The sequence below is a fragment of the Bubalus kerabau genome, chromosome 18 (genome assembly GCF_029407905.1).
Source record: "Bubalus kerabau isolate K-KA32 ecotype Philippines breed swamp buffalo chromosome 18, PCC_UOA_SB_1v2, whole genome shotgun sequence".
NCBI lineage: Eukaryota > Metazoa > Chordata > Mammalia > Artiodactyla > Bovidae > Bubalus > Bubalus kerabau.
In genome coordinates, this window is record NC_073641.1 from 23,575,173 (window position 1) to 23,597,815 (window position 22,643).

Genomic DNA, 22,643 nt, shown 5'->3' on the forward strand with positions numbered 1-22,643 from the left:
TTAAAATGCTTTTAGCTGCACGTAAGGAAACAATTCAAAGTAGCATAAACAATAGGAGAATGTCTTATGTAACAGAAAATTCAAAGACAAAACAAGATACAGAAACTGGTGATCAACAAAGTTCAAAACTGTGAGCAAAAATTGTTTCTCTTTGTCCCTCCCTTTTTTCATTCCAATCCAATATACCATTCCAATCCTTGGAATGCTGTTTTGTCTGGGGTTTTTCTCATGGTGGTATAATTTCATTAGTGGTATTTGAAACTACATGTTTCATTTACTGCCACCCCTAGAGAGAAAGAGTAACTTTCCATGTCTCTTTCTTAAAAGCAAATAAGAATGTTCTCCACAGTGTCAACCTCAAACTGGCACTTGCCTGTCAGTTACAAATTGCCAAGAGCATTGTCAACAACTGAACAACAAGGGCATCTGCCTCTGTGGAGACTGAAGCCTGTGCTGCTGCAGCTGTTGAACTTCAACACTCCCTGAGGGATTTCAAGGTGGAGTGAGGTACTCTGTGCTCCAGTCCGGTAGAACCGGTCTTTAGTTAGATATTTTTAGGAACTGATTTCATGATCTTAATTCATGCATCTCTTCATATCTAGAAAAGCACTAAATCCCTTCATGATGAAATCAGCTCCTTGTGACTAGCAGAAAACCTTTTATAAAAATGAGTGCTTAATTAACTCCCCCTTCACCAAAATCTTACATATTGACCTTCCCCCTCTGCCTCTTTGGAGCAGTGTCTCAGAGCTATCTGAGGTGCTGTCTCCCAGGCTGCAGTCCCCATTTTGCCCCAAATAAAATTTAACTCTCAAGTTGTGCATCTTTTTTAGTCAATACCAGCTACCAGGAAACTCTCCTCCTGTCTCATTGGCCAGACTTGGGTCACATGCCCATTCTTGAACCAGTCACTGACCAGGTAATAGGATTACACTTAGTCCAATCCGGTTTCCTTTTCCAGAGCTGAAGGGTAGGGTAGCATCCTCTGAGCAACTTGCCTTGCGAGAGCATGAGGTGGTTGATTGAACAAAATTTGTGTCCTTTTAGGAAGAAAGGGATTAAGGAATTCTACTGGGTAGGCAACCCATAGTGCAACAACTGTTTAAATAAGAAGGAGCCATCTGATAAGGGTTTAATGTCCAAAATACATGAAAAACTCATACAATACAACAGGAAGAACCAACAATCTGACTGAAAAATGGGCAGAGGATCTGAATAGACATTTATCCAAAGGAGACATACAATGGCCAACAAGTGCACAAAAAGTGATCACCATCACTAATCATCAGGGAAATGAAAATCAGAGCCACATTAGATATCACTTCATGTCTGTTAGATCAGTTATCATTAAAAATACGAGAAATGACAAATGTTGACAAGGATGTGGAGAAAAGAGAACCTTTGCACACTGTTGGTGGAAATGCAAATTTGTACAGACATTATGGAAAATAGAATGGAGTGTTCTCAAAAAATTAAACGTAGAACTACCATATGATCCATCAATCCCATTCTAAGTATTTATCCAAAGGAAATAAAATCCTAACTTGAAAAATGTATCTGCACCCTCATGTTCATTACAGCATTATTCACAATTGCCAAGACATGTAAGTAGCCTAGGTGACCATCAATATATGAATGGATAAAGAAAATGAGATACACACACATCCTGGGATATATTTAAGTCATAAAAAAGGAGAAAATCCTGCCATTTGTAATAATATGAATGAAACTTCAGGACATTATGCTAAGTGAAATAAGTCAAAGATAAATATTTATGATCTCAGCTCTATGTAGAATCAAAAGAAAAAAAAAGTGAACTTATATATGTAGAAAAGAGATTGGTGGTTGCTAAAGATGGATGGTAGGGAGTGGGCAAAATGAGTGAAGGTAGTCAAAGTTACAAGCTTCCAGATAGCAGATAACAAATAAGTTCTGGGGATGTAATGTACAGTATGATGAATATAGTTTACAATATTGTACTATATATTTTAAAGTTGTTAAGAGATTAGATCACGAAAGGCTCATCACAAGAAAAAAAATTTTGTCTAACTATATGTCCTGATGGATGTTAACTAAAGTAATTGTGGTGATCATCTTGCAATATATACACATCAAATTATTATGTTGTACACTTGAAATTAATTCAATGTTACATGTCACTTATATCTCAATTCTTTAAAAACAGAGAAAGAGAGAGAAGGATCCAATGGGGATAAAGTTAAAAACACAAAAGGGGGAATAATACTTAATAGCCAGTTATTCTCCTGAGCCAACTTCCCTCAGCCTCACATCAGCCCTGCAACCAGTTTGGCTCAGGGAAAACCACCTAATTTTAAGTGGCCAAAGCAATAGGTCATTGTGAAATAGCATGTAAAAACAAAGATTCTATTTCAAAGCTGAAGATAAAGGACTTCCAAAACATTTGTTTACTACTATCTGGACGACCTCTGCCTCTGTAAATGGTGAAGAATCAAATAATCTTTATTTTCTTGCTCCATTTCTAGCAGATATGCTTAACCCATCTTTATGTTCCAACTCTTTGTCTTTACATATTCCCCAAGCTTTTCAGGCGACAGTAATGAGAGTGTGTTCTCTTGTGACTATTTTCCAAGCCTCATTTGATATAGATAGGCCATAATCTAAGAGGAAGGAATTAGCTTGTAGGATCAGGGTTTGCTTTGTAATTGAGCAGGGCACAAAAGGCGTCCTTTAGTTACTGTTGTGTTTATCACAAAAACAGCTTAGGTTTTTAAACCCTTGGCATTAAATATTCTAATTCCCCCACATGACTCCTTCTGTAGTGGCCCAAAGGTCAAGATATACAGAAGGAACTGGAACTCCACAAAGTTGTCTCTTCAGGGAGCACAATGAAACACAATGAGACACAATGAGCATACACAGTCAGAGCTAGCAATTAAAGGAAACAAATCATGCTGACAGGGCTCCAATCAGCCCGTGGAATTTTGGAGTTAGAAGAGAACTTCTAGTTCGAAGACAATCTAACCCTCTGTGGCAGGCAAAATAATGAGCCCCCCGCCAAAATACTCAAAGTCCTAATCCTGTGAACCTGTTACTTGACATGGAAAGGGGTAATTTGCAGATGTTTCTAAGTTAAGGAATTTGAGATAAAGATTATCCTAGATTCTCTGGGTGGGCCCAGTGTAATCACAAAGGTTCTTATAAGTGAAAAAGGTGAGCAGGAGAGTCAGAAATGGTTTGTGTTGATGGAAGCAGAGGTCAGCAGTAATTGCTGCTTTCAGGGGGCCCTGAGCTGAGAAATGCAGGCAACCCATGGAAGCTAGAAAAGAGAAGCAAACTTATCCCCCCCTTAGAGTTGCCAGAAGAAATGTGGCTCTGCCAGTACCTGGATTTTAAACTCCTGACCTCTATAACTGTAAGAGAACAAACTTGTGCTATCTTACGTCACTTATGCTTCCTTCTTTCATTTCTATTACTGCACTACAGTAATATTTCTGTTTACGATCTCTCTAACTAGATTCTGAGCATCTCCAGGGTATAAACCCTCTTTTCTTCTTTTCATTTCTAATAACACCTAACACAGACTTCTGACCCACAAAAATCATCTAGTAAATATCTTTTTGTGTGTGTGTGTGTGTGTTATTGCTCAGTCATGTCCAACTCTTCACAACCCATGGACTGTAGACCACCAGGATCCTCTGTCCATGGAATTCTCCAGGCAAGAATACTAGAGTGGGCTGCCATTTCCTTCTCCAGGGGATCTTCCTGACCCAGGGATCAAACCTGTGTCCCCTGCATTTCAGACAGATTCTTTACTGTTTGAGCCACCAGAGAAGTTCAGATATCTGTTAGCTGGAAAGAATCCAGAAAATAAAAAATAAAAGAAGTAAGAAGGCCAAAGACATCTCCCATGAGGGGCTCCAAAAGCCCAGGCTCACTTCAATCACATCCTGTCCAGACAAATGGGAGGGGAGCCAGTTTTAAAGGCTGGGACACAGGGCGCAACTCTCTGAGGAAGGAAGGGCTCAGAGTCAAGGAGAAGGCCGCAATGTTTGTATAGCTATGGGGTCAAAATGCTGCAGGAGCAATCAAAATGGTATCAGGAGGTGATGCTGAGCCTTCAAGTTTCTCTGCAGAAACGGATAATATTCTCCAAATTGCAGTGGCTTCCAGGATTCTCAGCTTCATCTGGAAAATAGACCAGTCCCCTTGGACGTAACATGGACTCCATGAATCACCACTTCCCCCAGGGCTTTGTACTAAGCCTGAGTGCCTAACGCCAGTTATGCCAGGGGCCCTCCCCAAGGATTTTTCAGATGCACCTTGGGGGAGACCAATCTCCGTCCTCCTGGGTGCTGGCTGTCAGGTGACCAGGCTGCCTGAAGCCACAGTCTCCTGCCCTCGCTCACAAGAAGCTGGCACTATGAGATCAAGCCTCAGAGAGAAGCAGAGATGAAAGTGAGACCCGGGCAGGCCTGAGCCCTCAAAGGTCCCAGACGCTACCCTGATTTATGTAGCTCTTCCTTGAATTCTGTGAACTATACCAATAACTCTGCCTGGGGCTTATTGCGCTTGAAATCAGCTGCCCTGTCACTGTTAAAGGAATGCCTGGCAAACACGCTGGGTGTATACACAGCCAAGCAACACAAAGCTGGTGTCGTCTCCTGTGTCGCCTCACACCCCGTTCTCTGAACAGGAGCCTCCCTTCCTGTGTGCATCACTTTACATCTGCAGGCAGCTGTCCTCACCCTCCCAGGCCAGCCTCTTGGCCATGATGTGCAAGACCACATCTTTAGTGGCCCCAAAGCCACAGAATATGGAAAGCTGTCAGCAGCAGGAGACAGGCGAGGGGGGAAATTTGGGGGGTGGGCTGCGAGCATGTCTTTCAATATAAATACTTCCTTTGCTAAAAACTGAGCTAATCAAAACTTTCTCCTCTTCTCCATTTCACCAGCTTTTGTTGTTGCTGTTCCAGAATATTATGTGGCAGATCATAGACATGAGCCAAACATTCATGAGGAGGTTCAAAGAGGGAAGGAGGGGAATTTCTTGAATAATACCCTTTTATTTGGTCAAGCAATGAATCCCCTATTTTGGTTGAAGCAGAGTCATTAACAAAGTTTCCAGCTTCTGAGTCCTGTTTTCATTCTTTCCAGCCTCTCCCACTGAAGGCTCCAGCCCTCAGAAAGGGGCCCCGTCCACTACATTATGTCCCTGTGCCTCACAATGTGTTGAGTACAAAAGTAAATCAATCCAAAAACATTTCTGGGCAAGCCATTATCACAGGAGGCACTCAGCTCTCAGGGTTCAAAGCACCGTGTGAGAGACAGTCCCTGCTCAAGGAGGCAATGATAATAATGAAGGTAATGATACCAGCTAACAGTTACTGAGGCCGTACCACGTGCTGGGTCTGCTTGGAGGATCTAATCTAACACTAGGAGAAACCAGAAGAGTATTATCTTCAGTTTGTAACCAAAAAAAAAAAAAAACAAAGAAGAAGCTCTATACTGCTCTTATAGCTCCACAACAAAACAAACAAAAGAGAACCCAATTGAAAAATGGGCAATACTCCAAAGAAGACATATAGATAGCCAACAGGCACATGAAAAGATTCTCAACATCACTAATTATTAGAGAAATGAAATAAAAACCACAATGAGGTACCACCTCACACCAGTCAGTATGGCCATCATTAAAAAGTCTAAAAATAGCCAATGCTGGAGTGTGTGGAGAAAAGGGAATCCTCTTACACCATTGGTAGGAATGTAAATTGGTATAGCTATTATGGAGAACAGTATGGAGGTTCCTTAAAAAACTGAAAATAGAGCTATCATATGATCCAGCAGTCTCACTCCTGGGCATATATCCAGAGAAAATCAGAATTCGAAAAGATACATGCACCCTTATGTCCATAGCAGCACTATTCACAATAGCCAAGACATGGAAACAACCTGAATGTCCAACAACAGACGAATGGACAAAGAAGATGTGGCACATCAATACAATGAAACACGACTCTATCACAAGAAAGAATGAAATAATGCCATTTGTAGCAACATGGTTGCAACTAGAGATTATCATACTAAGGGAAGTAAGTCAGAAAAAAATAGACAAATACCATATGATATCACTTCAATGCAGAAATCTAAAATATGACACAAATTAACCTAGCTAGACTCACAGACACAGAGAACATGTGGCTATCAAGAAAAACGGTTGTGGGGGATGGACAGACTGGGAGTGTGGGCTTCGGAGGAGGGCATGGCAACCCACTCCAGTACTCTTGCCTGGAGAATCCCCATGGACAGAGCAGCCTGGAGGGCTACAGTCCATGGGGTCACAAGAGTCAGACACAACTGAGTGACTAAGCACAGCACAGGCTCACAGACATAGAGAACATGTAGCTAGCAAGGGAGAGGGGTGGGAAGGAGAGATAGACTGGGAGTTTGGGGTTAAAGTGAAGTGAAGTGAAGTCACTCAGTCGTGTCCAACTCTTTGTGACCCCATGGACTATAGCCTACCAGGCTTCTCTGTCCATGGGATTCTCCAGGCAAGAATACTGGAGTGGGTTACCATTTCCTTCTCCAGGGGATCTTCCCAACCCCGGGATCAAAGCCAGGTCTCCCACATTGCAGGCAGATGTTTTAACCTCTGAGCCACCAGGGAAGCCGGGAGTTTGGGGTTAGGAGATGCAAACTATTACATATACAGGGGATAAACAACAAAGTCCCATTGTATACCACAGAGAACTATATTCAATATCCTCAGATAAACCATAATGGAAAAGAATATAAAAAAGAATATACACATATATACGTGTGTATAAGTGAGTCACTTTACTGCACAGCAGAAATTAACATTGTAAATCAACTATAATTCAATTTAAAAAAAGAAAAAAAAAGACATAGAGGTTCTAATAAAAACTGTCTTATGCAAGATTTCATAAAACGTTAAGTAACTGGGACTCAAACTCAGGTCTGAATTCCAAGTCTCTGCACTTAAAACCTTAAGAGAGAAAAACTCTGTCACAGGGAGTAACTTACAGAGACATATGCATGCACACAGATTGCACAAATGGGGTGAAACGTTAACACTTAGAGAATCTGAGAGCAGAGATATGAGGTTTAATTGTACTGTACCTGCAACTTTTTATAAGTTTGAAATTATTTTGAAATAGACTATTTAACTAAAAAGTATGCCTAACTTGGGGCACTCTATGTTGAAATGGAGCTGTATTTTCACCTGTGCCAATATGACAGGAGAAAATAGTTGTCCTAATTTACATCTCCTTGTTAATGAGCATTAAGCTTTTCATAATTTTCTTTGCCATTTGTATTTTCACTTTTAGTCAACTTTCTGTTTGTGATGTTTTCCATTTTTCCTAGTGGGTGTGGTATCCCACCCAGATCCTGTCTTATGAGCCGGAGCCATCATTTCCCAGCTGCTGGCAATAGTAGCAGATGCATCTATCATGAAGCGTGCCTCCACTCCAGGAAACTGTCTCACCCACAGGTACTCCCCTTTCCAGGGGGCAGCTGATAACCAATGACTGTCTAATGTGGTAACATGAGGCCTGGCCCTCAGCCTGAACTTGGAATAACTCCGAAACCCATCGAGTTCCTAGTAAATTTGGATGAACCCTCAGTTGCAACCACTTTGTGAATCACCACGTCCCTCCTTGTCATCTGTCTGCCTCACTAATTTTCATGTGTATTTCAGATAGCACTTTCCAACAAGCCTTCTGCACACAACTCTCCATCTCAGAACCCGTTTCCTGGGAACCCAAGACAGGCAGAGCATCTTTTACTTATTGAAATGCAGTACGAGCTATGCTGGTCATCATTAAAACTTGGAAGTCCACACACATTTAAGAGAATTTAAACTGTTCACTGTCAATCCACTCACTAATCGTGCCAATCCACTCGCTATTATCACTAACATCTTCTACATTACTCATAACTACATAACACTTACAGAGAACCTACCATGTGCTTTTCAATTGCTCTGGAGCCGAGAACTTGTCTGTGATCAGGCCCAGATGCATCACTTATGCAGTTACCTAATCTCTAGGTTTTAGGTTTCCCAGGTGGTGCTAGGGGTAAAGAACCTGCCTGCCAATGCAGGAGACACAGGAGACATGGGTTCAATCCCTGGGTCTGGAAGATCCCCTTGAGAAGTAAATGGCAACCCACTCCAGTATTTTTGCCTGGAGAATTCCATGGATGGAGGAGCCTGGTGGGCTATAGTCCATAGGCTTGCAAAGAGTCAGACATGACTGAAGCAACTTAGCACAGAGCTCTAGGCTTCAGTTGTCTCACTTATCAGGTGGGGATAATATCAATTCCTACTTCATATGGGTGGTGATTGAATTAGTTCAATAGTATAAAGGTGATACCTGCTATATAGAAAATACCATGAGGATGATCTTTACAACCATCCAATAAGGCAGCCTATTTTACTGCTCAGGACCATCAGAAGTACTCAGAGTTACACTAACTCTTGCATATACTTTAGTTAAAAAAAATAATGTACAAAAATACAAAATAGCTATCAGAAGTACAGGAAGTTACAGCTTTAGTTCATATCATGTTTCACAGTTCTACAGCAGTATATAATAATCTCCTTCAAATCTCATTCCAACCAAAATTCTGAGTATTCAAGTAAACAGCTGCAAGTAATTCAAGGCATAGTCGTAATGTATACTAGGTTTTCCATGTGAAACTTGAATTATATAAAGACATGCTTGACATTATCTTATGTTTCAAGGCACCTATGACTCTACACTTTAAATCCATTTTATTAGGTTAATCGCAAACCCTGAAAATGTGGTGCTGCTGCTGCTGAGTCACGTCAGTCGTGGCCTACTGACAATTTGAGTACTTCTTCATTTCTTCTAGAAAAGACATTTGAATGCAGTGACAGTGACTGAATAATTCCGGGAAGTTGAAGGCTAGGAATAAGGCTTCTGTTGCCAAATCAAGGGACTAAGAGAACTAACTTAGCATGAAAAAAGTATGATTTCAAATTTGCATCTCAATTTTTGCAACTGATGCTTCTTCCAGCATTTTATTTATTTATTTTTTATTTTATTTTTAAACTTTACAATATTGTATTAGTTTTGCCAAATATCGAAATGAATCCACCACAGGTATATCTGTGTTCCCCATCCTGAACCCTCCTCCCTCCTCCTTCCCCATACCCTCCCTCTGGGTCGTCCCAGTGCACCAGCCCCAAGCATCCAGTATTGTGCTTCGAACCTGGACTGGCGACTCATTTCATACATGATATTATACATGTTTCAATGCCATTCTCCCAATTCTCCCCACCCTCTCCCTCTCCCACAGAGTCCATAAGACTGTTCTATACATCAGTGTCTCTTTTGCTGTCTCGTACACAGGGTTATTGTTACCATCTTTCCAAATTCCATATATATGCGTTAGTATACTGTATTGCTGTTTTTCATTCTGGCTTACTTCACTCTGTATAATAGGTTCCAGTTTCATCCACCTCATTAGAACTGACTCTAATGTATTCTTTTTAATGGCTGAGTAATACTCCATTGTGAATATGTACCACAGCTTTCTTATCCATTCATCTGCTGATGGGCATCTAAGTTGCTTTCATGTCCTGGCTATTATAAACAGTGCTGCGATGAACATTGGGGTACACGTGTCTCTTTCCCTTCTGGTTTTCTCGGTGTTTATGCCCAGCAGTGGGATTGCTGGATCATAAGGCAGTTCTATGTCCGGTTTTTTAAGGAATCTCCACACTGTTCTCCACTTCCAGTATTTTAAAAATAATTTGTATGATTTATGCTCCAGGCATTCCTTTATACGTGAACTCCATAGGATGCAGAAAGGTAAATGCCAACCTATCAATCACTCTAAATTTCAGCATTACAAATTTTCTACTTGAACGTTTTGGGAAAAAAAATGGTGTTTCCCACACTGATTCCCTAGGAAATATCACCCTTTTGCAATGCCTCACAACCTGAGAAAGGTTTACTTACAGAATCATATGTCTATTCAAGCTAGACTTGGTCTTGAAAGTGCCTCTTTATTTCATGTCACCAACATTTATAATGCTCATTTAAAATAAGTATTAATTCATTAAAAGTAAGATAACTAAATAACACTCTTCAAGATTTCCCTGATTGTCCAGCAACGGTTAAGAATTGTCTTCTAATGCAGAGGATATGGGTTTGATCCACGGTTAGGGAAATAAGATTCCACTTGCCTTGGGGAAACTAAACCTACACACTGCAACTCTGAACCTGGGCACTCTGGAGCCTACACCCCACACCTAGAGAGAAGCCCACGAGTCGTAACAATGATCTGGTGCTGCAGCTAAGACCTGACACAGCCAAATAAATAATAGAAAAAAAAAATAATAATACCTTTCTCTTTGCAAGTTACTCTCTGTGCATAGTTTTCCTAACCTATAATATGCAGGTAATAACAGTACCTACCTCAGGGACTCCTTGTGAGAATCAAATGACTTAATAACTGTAAAACTTCTAGAACAATGCCTGGAACACAATAAATACTATTTAAGTCTTAGCTACTACAATATTATAGATCATAGAAAAAGCAAGGGAATTCCAGAAAAACATGTGCTTCTGTTTCACTGACACACAAAAGCCTTTGACTGTGTGGATCACAACAAATTGTGGATATTTCTTAAAGAAATGGGAATACCACACCACTTTACCCTCCTCCTGAGAAATCTGCTTTCAGGTCAAGAGGCAAGAGTTAGAACTAGACATGGAACAACAGAATGGTTCCAAATTGGGGAAGGAGTAGGTCAAGGCTTTATACTGTCACCCTGCTTATTTAACGTATATGCAGAGAACATCATGTGAAATGCTGGGCTGGATGAAGCTCTAGCTGGAATCAAGATTTCTGGGAGAAATATCAGATATGCAGAGGACACCAATCTAAAGGCAGTAAGTGAAGAAGAACTAAAGAGTCTCTTGATGAAAGTGAAAGAAAAGAGTGAAAAAAACTGGCTTAAAACTCAACATTCAAAAAACTAAGATCATGGCATCCAGTCCCATCACTTCTTGGCAAATAAATGTGGAAATAATGGAAACAGTAATAGGCTTTATTTGCTTGGGCTCCAAAATCATTGCAGATGGTGACTGCAGCCATGAAATCAAAAGACGTTTGCTCCTTGGAAAAAAAGCTATGACAAACCTAGAGAGCACATTCAAAAGCAGAGACATCACTTTGTTGACAAAGGTCCATATAGTTAAAGCTATGGTTTTTCCAGAAGTCATGTACGGATGTGAGAGTTGGTTCATAAAGAAGGCTGAATGCCAAAGAATTGATGCTTTCAAACTATGGTGCTGGAGAAGACTCTTGAGAATCTCGTGGACAGCAAGGAGATCAAATAAGTCAATCCTAAAGGAAATCAGTCCTGGATATTCATTGGAAGGACTGATGCTGAAGCTGAAGCTTCAATATTTTGGCCACCTGATGTGAAGAGCTGACTTACTGGAAAAGACCCTAATGCTAGGAAAGATTGAGAGCAGGAGGAGAAGTGGGGGTGTGTCACAGAAAATGAGTTGGGTGGATAGCATCATCAACTCAATGGACATGAGTCTGAGCAAACTCGGGGAGATAGTGATGGTCAGGGAAACCTGGCATGCGCTGTCCATGTGGTCGCAAAGAGTTGGACACAATTAAGTGACTGGAACAACTACAACTTCACTGTTATTATTATCATCACCATAACCATCATCGCTGCTGTTATTAAGTACAAGTTTTATTCCATGTCCCTTATAGGCTTCCCTGGTGGCTCAGGTAGTAAAGAATCCACCTGCAAGGTGGGACACCTGGGTTTGATCCCTAGGTTGGGAAGATCCCCTGGAGAAGGGAAAGGCTACCCACTCCAGTATTATGTCCCTTCTATATTCAAAGCAAAGTAATTTTACTTATTTGTACTATTTTGTGAGTCAGTCTTTTCTTCTAATTCACACTGGCTTTTCTCCCCAACTTTATACACATTAATGAAATTTGACAATTACACTTAGTTTCTGCCCTATTCATAATGTGACAGGCACTTACTATGAGACTTTCAAACACAAATAAAGCCTCACAATTTTTTCTGCAAAAGAGCAAAAAAAAAAAAAAAAGAACTAATTCTATTTTGTTCTTAATTTGAGATATTTGTTCTATTCCTAATTGAAAAACTATAAGATGCCAAATCTGGAGAGATTTTAAAATATATTTCATTTTATATCTTTTCAAATTACTGTCGACTCAATGGACATGAGTTTAAGCAAACTCTGGGAGATAGTGAAGGACAGGGAAGCCTGGCGTGCTGCAGTCCATGGGATTGCAAGGAATCAGACACAAATGAGCAACTGAACAACAAAATTACTGTCAGGAAAGCTCAGGGAAAATTACAGGGACTAATGAAACCAAACTTCAGTATCATTACTAGGGCTAATTGTAGCTCATTACATAGAAAAAACAAACTTCATCTTCTAAATTCAAAATGCATAGTTTCTAAGTATTTTCTTTCATGCAAAGGAAATAAATGAATATAAATAATTCAAAGTCAATACCACTAAAAAGTCAATATTCTTCCCTTCAGTGGAAAATAATGATTTAAATGTAATATTTAAAGATAAGGAATCAGCACTTAAAGCAGATAATTGTAACTGAATTTTAAAAAAAAATGGACTGGAAGAAGAGATGGGTAGGTGGCCAAAACAACTAGAAGCCATCTGTAACTGTGCCGACTTGTCCCCATGGTACAAGTGGTAGGTCCAGACAGTCTCAGAATGCTGGTTTGCTGTGCAAAGGTTGTAGGAGATGGAAGAGAAGGGTCCTCGTGGCTATGACACAAAAGCCTCCAGCCCTGCTTCTATTTGCTCAAACATGGAAATAAATTGTACCAGGGCCAGTGTGAGACAAAATGGTTAATTAAGCCCACCAAAGATGTCCTCAGCCCTCCCTTTTCAAACTCTTCTCAACTTCAGTGACCCAGAACATTTCTGCTTATAAAACTCTTCTTTCCTGGCAAAATGAGGAGAGGACTCATGCCGTCATTTGTACTTGGACTGAAGTTTATCTGCACTTCCTTCACCCTCTCATCTGAATTTCCACCTTCAGGCCTCCTGTCTCTATTCATAGAAATAAGAATATTTGGCCTCTGCAAAAGCAGTTTAAGAAGCTGTCATAGTTCCCCATTGCTTCTGTAACAAGTTATCATAAACATAGTGGCTTATACAACATGTATTGTCTTCTAGTTCCAGAGGTTAAAAGTTCAAAATAGACCATCGTAAGCATTAGGTTTCTTCTGGATTCAAAGGGAGAATCCATTTCATCCTCTTCTGGAGGCTGCCCACGTGTCTTGATTCACAGCTGTATTAACCATGAACCGCTCTGCTTCCATCTCCTTCTCTGATACTGACTCCTCCTGCTTCCCTATTATAAGGACCCTTGTGATTCCATAGGGCCTACCAGGGTAATCCAGGCTAATCCTCTCATCTCAAGCACCTTAACCTAATCACATCAGCAAATATGTGGTCAGGGACAGTAATATGTTCACAGGTTTCAGGGATTAGGACCTGGGGGTCAGGGAAGACTGCTGCTGCTGCTGCTGCTAGGTCGCTTCAGTCGTGTCCGACTCTGTGCGACCCCATAGACTGCAGCCCAACAGGCTCCCCCGTCCCTGGGATTCTCCAGGCAAGAACACTGGAATGGGTTGCCATTTCCTTCTCCAATGCAGGAAAGTGAAAAGTGAAATTGAAGTCGCTCAGTCGTGTCCAACCCTCAGCAACCCCATGGACTGCAGCCCACTAGGCTCCTCGGTCCATAGGATTTTCCAGGCAAGAGTACTGGAGTGGGGTGCCACTGCCTTCTCCGTCCTAGTAATACAACTCCCAGTATATTGCTATGATACTGCTCTCCCTACCTTGGCTTAAGAACTGCCCGCACCTGGGGCTAGGGTATACTGTTTAAGAAACTTTGGCTTGGAGGGGAGAGAAAAAATAATGTTCATGAAAGAGAACTGCAGATGGAATGGGCATTAGTGGGAAGAGCATAGAGAAACCAGTCCTGAGACCTTTACGTTTGAATCTCTGATGACAGGGAAAAATCACCACTAAAGTCTATTTAGAAAACTAACAACATTAAAAGAAAATAAAATTAAAAGTGAAAATTTGTTTTGGCCATGCAAACATCCTTTTAAATGTATTATGCCTTCATCAGAGGAGCTAATCTTCCATGAATGTATCAGATCAATTTGGTTTTAAGTTTTCATGGGTTGCTACACTAACCACAGTATGACTTCCAGAGCAATGAGAATGGCTTTACAGCCACAGAGAGTCAGAATTTCATGCTCTACTTCACTGTCACAATTTTCTCTGACCATGTCTCACATAGTAAGACCAAAGAGCCACATCTCTATGAAATGAGAAGGAATATTGCCAGATAACATCATTGAGAGCCCACTAAAGGCCAAGAGTTCATGAGAGCATCCCAGGCCATCATGGCTTCGTTTGGATAATCCCACTCTCCACCTCACATATGTGCATGGAGGGTGGGGAGGGAGACACCATCCATGTTCTATTCTCAGTGCTGTGGTACAGACTCATTTTTCCTTCCTCCTTCCTCCTATAGGGAGCTATAAAACCTCTAAGCCCTGAAGTCCGAGCTTCTTTTATCCCACAATAGAATTACAGGTCTTTGTGTTAAAAAGTCTAGACTCCCAGAGGTTTTAGAGTTAGAAGTAGAAGAAAAGAACTCAACATGGTGAGAAGGAAGGAAGGGCTCGCAATTTCCCATGTATTGAAAGGGGGAACAGGGATTTGGGGAAATCTCTAGAGAAGAAGGTACTCATGCACCATTTTAGATGCAGAGACAGCCAGTCATCCACTTCTGAAGCCATGGAGTACCGGAGAGGCTGCCTGTGGCTTAGCCCAAATTGGCAAGAGAACGGAGGATGGGGAATTACGTTGTTACTTAATTAAAGACAACTCTCCTTACCCCACCTCCTTCCACTTTCTGACTGGGGTGGAATCTTTGCTTCCTGCAGTGTCCAGTTCACACTGTCCAGAAGGGTGGGTTGAGCACTGCCTGTTTCTCCTGTGGCTTAGCCTGAATCAGTGAGAGTGTTTGAGACCACACCGGGTGGAGTGGTGCCCCACAGAAGATGGAGAAGGAGACTCAACTGCAAAACTCAGAGGGAATGAGGCAAACGACCACCAAAGGCCAAACCAAGGCCTTTCTCCAAGCCTGGGGATGGGGGAGGCGGTGTGGGGCGTGGCTTATGACTCCTCTGCCAAACATTCCCTGGTGTGCGTGCTACGGAATGACATAGATCCCAAAACCATGACTACAGTTAGATGTGGCAGTGTTTTGGCAAATGTAATCATGGATCCAGATTTATTTTAACTTGGGGGAAAGAAAAGCAATATAGCATTTCTTGCACTTAGGAGTAAATTCATGTGTTTAACCTAAATATGTGTAGGAAACAAATTTTTATATTTTGCATCTGTCCCACACATATATATATTATTTTTAAATTTGTTTCTCTAATGGAAAAAAATTTTTCAAAAAGAGAGATCCTGTGTAAAATATGGAATACAGATTACAATTTGTGTTTATATGAGAGGGAATAAAACCTACACATACTAAAAGATAAAGACAGGTACTTCATTTGAAGAAAAATCTGCCTACGAAATGAACTTTATTGAAAGAACTTAAAAAAATTAGCTCACCCTTCACAGCTCATCAAACACTGCATTTCAAAAATGAGTACATAAGAAACTCTAAACAAGGCTTACCACATGTGTCAAAGTAGATACTTGATTGATTCTGTTCTTTCTTCTTAGTTTTTAGATTTCATAAATCATTTCACCAAAAAGTTATAAACCTTTAAAGTCTTTTCCAGTGATTTATCTTTATCTTTCATAGATGATGGCTTTGCTCTACTTTCATATTTTTAAAAGAAACAGCTCAAAACATCTCAGATGTTTCTCTTTAATGTAATAAGGCTTCCTAGGTCTTATTTCATTCCCTGTTTTTTTTTGTTGTTGTTGTTGTTAAGGGAGTTGTTTTTTAAAAAAAATTATCAGATAGTACACAGTTACTCAAAATAATTTACCATTAATTTTCTATGAGGTTGAATTCATTGACTCTCAAGTTTATCAAGACTGAGTAATTAGATAACTGATTAGAAGAGTCCTCTAGTAAACAGTGTAAACATGGTGCTTTTTTAAAAGAAACTATTCCCAGAAAATGCATGGGATTATTTCAATTAAATGTCTCCACAAATGGAATTTCCCAAACTGGCAAGCCTTGGCAAGCCAGCTACTTGCCCTGTCACCCACCAGAGAGCTGTGGTCCTGGGTGGGAGGAGGGAGAAGAGCAAGAGAAGAGGGGCAGGTGAGTGAGAGGAGTTGTATAGATACAGCACAATTGTGTGTTAAGCATAATCTTGGTTAGAAAAAAAACACAAAAACATAATGAGGCACTGTGTGCTCGGTCACTTAGTCATGTCCGACTCTTTGCCACCCCGTGGACTGTAGCCCACCGGGCTCCTATGTCCATGAAGCACTAAGTTCCCTTATAAAATGATTCTTTCCCACAGGATTTATTTGTGGAGCAAGGTACTCTGTTCCACATCTAATTAGGGAAAAGCACTGTGGCACAAAGGAGTGAAAGATCACTGAAATTAACCAATCATGGTCTTGTCTCCTAAAGGACCTAACATCTATGAGAAAAAAAATTACACACTGTTTAGGAATATCTCTACTGTATTCCTAAAGCTGTCAATCCAGCATTATAAGCAAACTGCAAAGTGTATATATCATCTATATTTAATAAAAAATAAGTGATATAGTGAGCTATACTTCCATTTATAAATTGCTTCTTTTTTTTTGCTGTGCTGGGTCTTGGTTGCTGCATGTGGACTTTCTCTAGTTATGGTGAGCAGGGGCTTCTCTCTAGTTGTGACAAGTGGGCTTCTCATTGCGGTGGCTTCTTTTGTCGTGAAGCACGGGTTCCAGGGCTCTCAGGCTCAACAGTTACAGAGCACAGGCTTAGCTGCCCCGCGGCATGTGGAATCACCCCAGACCAGGGATCGAACCAGTGTTTGCTGCATTGCAAGGCGGATTCGTAACCACTGGACCACTAGGGAGGCCCCTACAAAATATTTATACTTTTACATTCACTTTTTTTTTATCCTTACAATAAACCGATGAAGTAGGAATTATTAAAATCCCTATTTTACAGATGAAATTGAAGGTGAGAGAAATAAGAGCAGGGAACTTATACTCTTTCCTCCCTCAAAACAGAGGCTGTTGCCAGTGTAACTGCTGCTGGAAGACTGGCTTGTGGGGAGCATCCTCTAGTCCTGTCTGAAGCACTTGGCAGCATCTGCCCCCTGCCCGCCATCTGTTGGACCTGGCTGGGGTCCGCTGGCAACTCAGTGACCACCACTCCTGGGTGCTGCCAGTTTCAGTAGGCTGGCAACCAAGCTTGTGTACAGCCCTTCTCAGCAAGGCCACATCTCTTGAACCTGTCTCTTTGTGTTTCTAACTTTTGCTCTGACCACCCTGTCTCAGCAAAGCATGAGCCATGTCTGCCCACATGAATCATTACGTAACAGCTCACTGCACACCTCACCTCGCCTCTTCTCTGGGTCTCTTGATCAAACACGTGACACTGAAATCCAGGTGACAGTTGGTAAAGACCTCACTGCTGGCAATGCCATGATCAAAATACTAACAAAAGTGTAAACCAGAGATTCTCAGGCATTTTCATTCCTCGTGATTTCCAACTCTACCAAATCCCCACCATTCTACACACACTACACACACACACACACTACACACACACTACACACACACACACACACACACACACACTCCTTTTGCCTCGATTGGAGAGCTGGTAATGCCACATTCATTTATTCGTTCTGATTCAGTTCAGTCACTCAGTCACGTCTGACTCTTTGTGACTCCATGGACTGCAGCAAGCCAGGCTTCCCTGTCCATCACCAGCTCCTGGAGCCTACTCAAACTCGTGTCCATCGCACCAGTGATGCCATTCAAACATCTCATTCACTGTTGTCCCCTTCTCCTCCCACCTTTAAATCTTTCCCAGCATCAGGGTCTTTTCCAATGAGTCAGTTATTCACATTAGGTGGCCAAAGAATTAGGTAATTTATAACTCTGAAGTTTATAAAAATTATTTTTTAAAATCTTAAACACATATGGCACCTACTGTATACCAAATGCTGCTCTAAGCACTTTATAAATAATAACTCATTTAATCCTGGTAATCCATGTTTCCATTTCACAGATAGGAAAAGAGGTCCCTTGCCCAAGATCACTTGCTAGGAAGTAGGGCCAAGTTTCTACCTCTCAGAGTCTATTTCCTGCATCCATCATTCGGCCACTATGCCCTATGACCTCCTAGTTGGGGCACATCACAGGTGATTTCAAGCAAACATGGATGAAAATGAATACTGCCATAGAACGAACTGAAAAACATGGACTGTCACACTGAGGAGAGAAGAGTGACCTCAAAAGACGGATAAGGTAGCAGTGTAGAGACTCTCCAACTCACAAATCAAGCATCACTTGGGAATTTCAGGTTTCCCAATTTCCTCAACACTTTTCCTTCCCTCTCTATCCTCAATACACCAAAAATAACCAATGTGGAAACATCTCACCATCTGCTCTCCTTCTAGCTCCTATGGGAGGGCTGATTTACAATATTTTCTGCCTCCTAGCTGTCCAGATATGCAGGGATGATGTGAGTCCACAAACAGAGGTAATGCTGTCACAAAATTTATAAACAATTGTTTTTCAGGCTGCAGCACAGAGACACTTGCCCTGAGCTTGCAAACAGAAAACAAAGCAAAACCCTCAGTACCTCTATATCTCATCTCTCACACAAGTGTTTCAGTCAGGGGTTTGGTGGTTTTGGTTTGGTTGTAGGGGTTTGTTTTTTGTTTGGGTTTTTCTTTTCTTGATTCACTTGATACTCAACCACGTGGTCCTGCATTGACAGTTTGATCCACACTCATCTGTAGACCTTTTGTGAGGCAGCGTTACAGACTCTCAGTGTTTTCCTTAGATTCCAGTTTACTTTATGATCACTTACTGAAAGTGGTGGTGTTAGAGCTGAGGAATTTATGTTATAATATTGGTTCTTCTCTGGTCTAAAAAGGCCTAATTGTTCCCCGCTCTGTGCTGCTGCAACTCCTTCCTTCACTGAGTTACAATTGACCAGTATTTAACTATCTGGGTGGGCTTCTGGTAATAATTAAACTGCCTTCTCCATTAAATCCCAAGGACAGCAAACAGCGGGAGCAAAGCAGCAGGGCAGGCAGTGACATGTCACCACATCCATAGGACAGCTTGAAGGGCACTCATGTGTTCTTTCTCTGTTCTTCAGACCGTAACACTATAAACATCTGATGATAAAGCATCCTTTAAAAACTCTGAATATTTTATGGGCTCTTGCTTATAGCAGGGTCTTATTGTTTTTTTAACAATTCATTTCTACAATTAGGCAGTGAATTTGGAAACACATTAAAGAGTCCTTCAAATAATACTATAATTCAAACCCCAATAAGGACCAGATTTGGAATACTTAACCCCGAACCACAGCATTTCTAATAAAGAGAAAGAGAGAGTGAAAGCAAAAGAAAGAGCATTATGGAGGTAAAGCATGGATCACTGGCAAGAAAAATCCTAAAATCCAAAAACAAATACAACGTCTACCTCTCCAAGTGCTTCACTGTGATCAAAAAAAAAAACAAAAAAAAACATCCTTAGGCTCTTGTGTCCAATATCCAAAACCCAGAGAGAAGATGCATCAGTTAAAACTAGATTGGGCAGCATTATAAATAAAAAAGTTAGAAACGACAGTGGTGTGAACACATAATAAGACTCTGGGGTAGACAGTCAAGGGCTAACCTGGTGAACCCATAATTATGGGCCCAGGATTCCACTCTGTGGCTTTCTCCATCCTCAGATTGCCAACACATGGCTTAAGATGTTTCCTTGAGTTCCAGCCACTGTGTCTACATTCCAAACAGCAGGGAAAAGGAAGGAGTAAAGAAGGAACTTGCTCACTCCCTTAAAGAACACTTTGGACACCACAGCATACTTCTGAATGACATTTCATTCTCCAAATTTAATCCCTGGCCACACCTTTGCACAAGGAGCAGAAAAGGTAGACTTTTACTAAGTAGCAAAGAGCCAGTGTTAAAAGACAGCAGAACAAAATGGAGTTGCTTAAGCTAAACCTCGTATCACCAAAGACTTGATTACAGTTTTGATTATTCCACAAATGGTATCATAAAGCAGTCAATCAGAAATCATCTGATCAGGACTAGCTAGCTACTCTGCCTGATAGACCCCTGCCATCCCCTGAGGGAAAGTCACCTTATAATAACCAACCCACTTTTTGCCTAGCATGACTTCCTTGTTCCTACTTCCTCTGACTATAAAGGTTTTTCATCTGTACAATTCCTTGGACTGCCTTTGTATCTGCTAGATTGGATACTACCCAATTCAAATTTTTGCTCAAATAAACACTTAAAATGTTTAACATGCCTCAGTTTATCTTTTAGCACCAGCTTCGCAGGAAATAGAGGATGGATTTCGGGAGGCGGTCTCTGCAGGCTTCCTTTCTGGGATATTAAAATGTGTCAGTGAAATACTAATATTATTTCTCCAAACATGGCATTTAGGCAATATTACATAGCAATCAATTGTTTTCTCTTTTCCACTCAGCCCTCTCTGACCTGTACCACAGCTTCATTGCCCACCAGCCCCATCCCCAGATCTGACAATGTCCTTCAGGTTTTCGGCTGGGATATCTACATAGATTGTACTGTTTAGAGTCATGGAATTAGAAGATGCTTCCGAAAAAAAACTACCAAAACATCAAAAGGTGATCATAAATATGAGAAGTAACTTGTACTACAAACTAATAAGAGACAGAATTCACTGCTGAAACTGTTGCAGTGATGATCAGGGACAGAATGGAAAGCTGTCATGATCCTTACGTGTGAGGACAAGAAAAGCTGAAATTTGTAGGTCGTGTGGTACACATCAGACATACCAGCCCCGCTAGACTATGCTAATCCATGTCCTCATTTAACTGTCAAAAGAACCCTATGACCCAGGTAACGTTTTTTAAAAATACTTTATAAATAAGGAAATTTAAATTCAGAAAGGTTTAGAAATCTGTCTGAGGTCATACACACAGTAAATAGCAGAAATAAAATGAAAGACTTAGAAAGGACCATGAAGATTACTGACCAGTGAAGCAAGAGCTCTTGCACAAAAAAAACAGGCCATCCCGTGAGGATCAGGGACTTTTGCTGGAGGGAAATAGCCAGGCTGGGGCAGCCCAGCAGGAGAGTTCAATCACACCTTGAACTCCCTCTGAGCACCTCTGCTGATCTCCTGCAGATGCCCCTGTTACCTGAACCCATGCAAAAGTCCAAAGTCAAGACGGTCCTTGAAATAGGCTATATTAAGTCAGCCTCCCAGAGCAGAAAGAAAGGCTGAAAGGGAAAAGATGAATCTGGAAGGGCAAACAAGATCCCAGCACAGAAGGCAGGCCGTCACTGTCCTGTCTGTTACATTCAAGGACAACAATGGGCAAGCAATACAACCTTACCCATTTTACCATAAAAATTTCCCTTCTCAGGCTTCCCTGGTAGCTCAGTGGTGTACAATCTGCCTGCCAATGCAGGGGACAGACACAGGTTCAATCTCTGGGCTGGGAAGATCCCACACACTGAGAGCAACTAAGCCCATGTGCCACAACTACTGGGCCTGTAAGAGCCCGTGAGCCATAACTACTGAATCTACGTGCTGCGACTACTAAAGCCCGTGTGCCCTAGAGCCTGTGCTCCTCAATAAGAGAAAGCCAGCAGGCAGCAACAAAGGCTCAGCACAGCCATAAATAAACAAATAAATATATATATTTAAAAGTTCCCTTCTCATTTTCCCACCCATCCCTTTAAGGCAGAGTAAGGATTCAGGGTGTGATCTACCATCCTCTTAGTACCAATATAAGAAGTTAGAACTTCAGCCAACTATATTTACAAGTTTCCAAAGCCTGATCTAAACTATGTTAGAGAGAGGCAACTGAATATCCTATTTTAAAATTATGTTTGGGGTGGGGCAGAAATCGCAGAACTCTTGCAGATAATTTCTGCCGTAGTTTGAAGACACAATCAAGAGTATTCTTCTTTCATATGAGTCATCTAATCAACAAAGTGTCTTCTTAGATCTCATGGTTTCCTTCAGGGAAAGAGAATAGCAAGGCAGCAACATTCTGCAAGTGGCTGTTCCCTGACTTGCAGACATGCTTTTACCAAGATTTTCCACCTTAGGTGAGCAGGGCTCTGTTCCATCCTCTGTAAGTGATCTGTTTTTCCTTTATCCTGATCCTTTTGCACACTATCCTGCCTGATTTCCTAGTCTTTTCTAGCTCAACACTTACTTCCCACCTACTCACTTCTTCAAGAAATCCTGTTTAAACTAACTCATTCCCCAAAGGAGTTTTGGTTTACTTGAAATTTCCACAGCAATTATGCTCATCAGCAAAACACTGTGGATATTTGATACCTATTAGCACTGACTGAATTTTCCCTGAACTGAGATTTGGTGTATA

General features: G+C 41.2%; 1 long non-coding RNA gene across 1 annotated transcript in view; it reads right to left on the bottom strand.

Annotated features, from left to right (window-relative positions):
- LOC129633309 (uncharacterized) overlaps window positions 1-8,143 on the bottom strand; it is a 181,049-nt gene extending 172,906 nt beyond the window's left edge. The window contains exon 1 of the long non-coding RNA XR_008705014.1: window positions 7,965-8,143. This is a non-coding gene — a long non-coding RNA (uncharacterized LOC129633309). The remainder of the gene's footprint in view (window positions 1-7,964) is intronic.
- Between the last annotated feature and the right edge of the window lie 14,500 nt (window positions 8,144-22,643).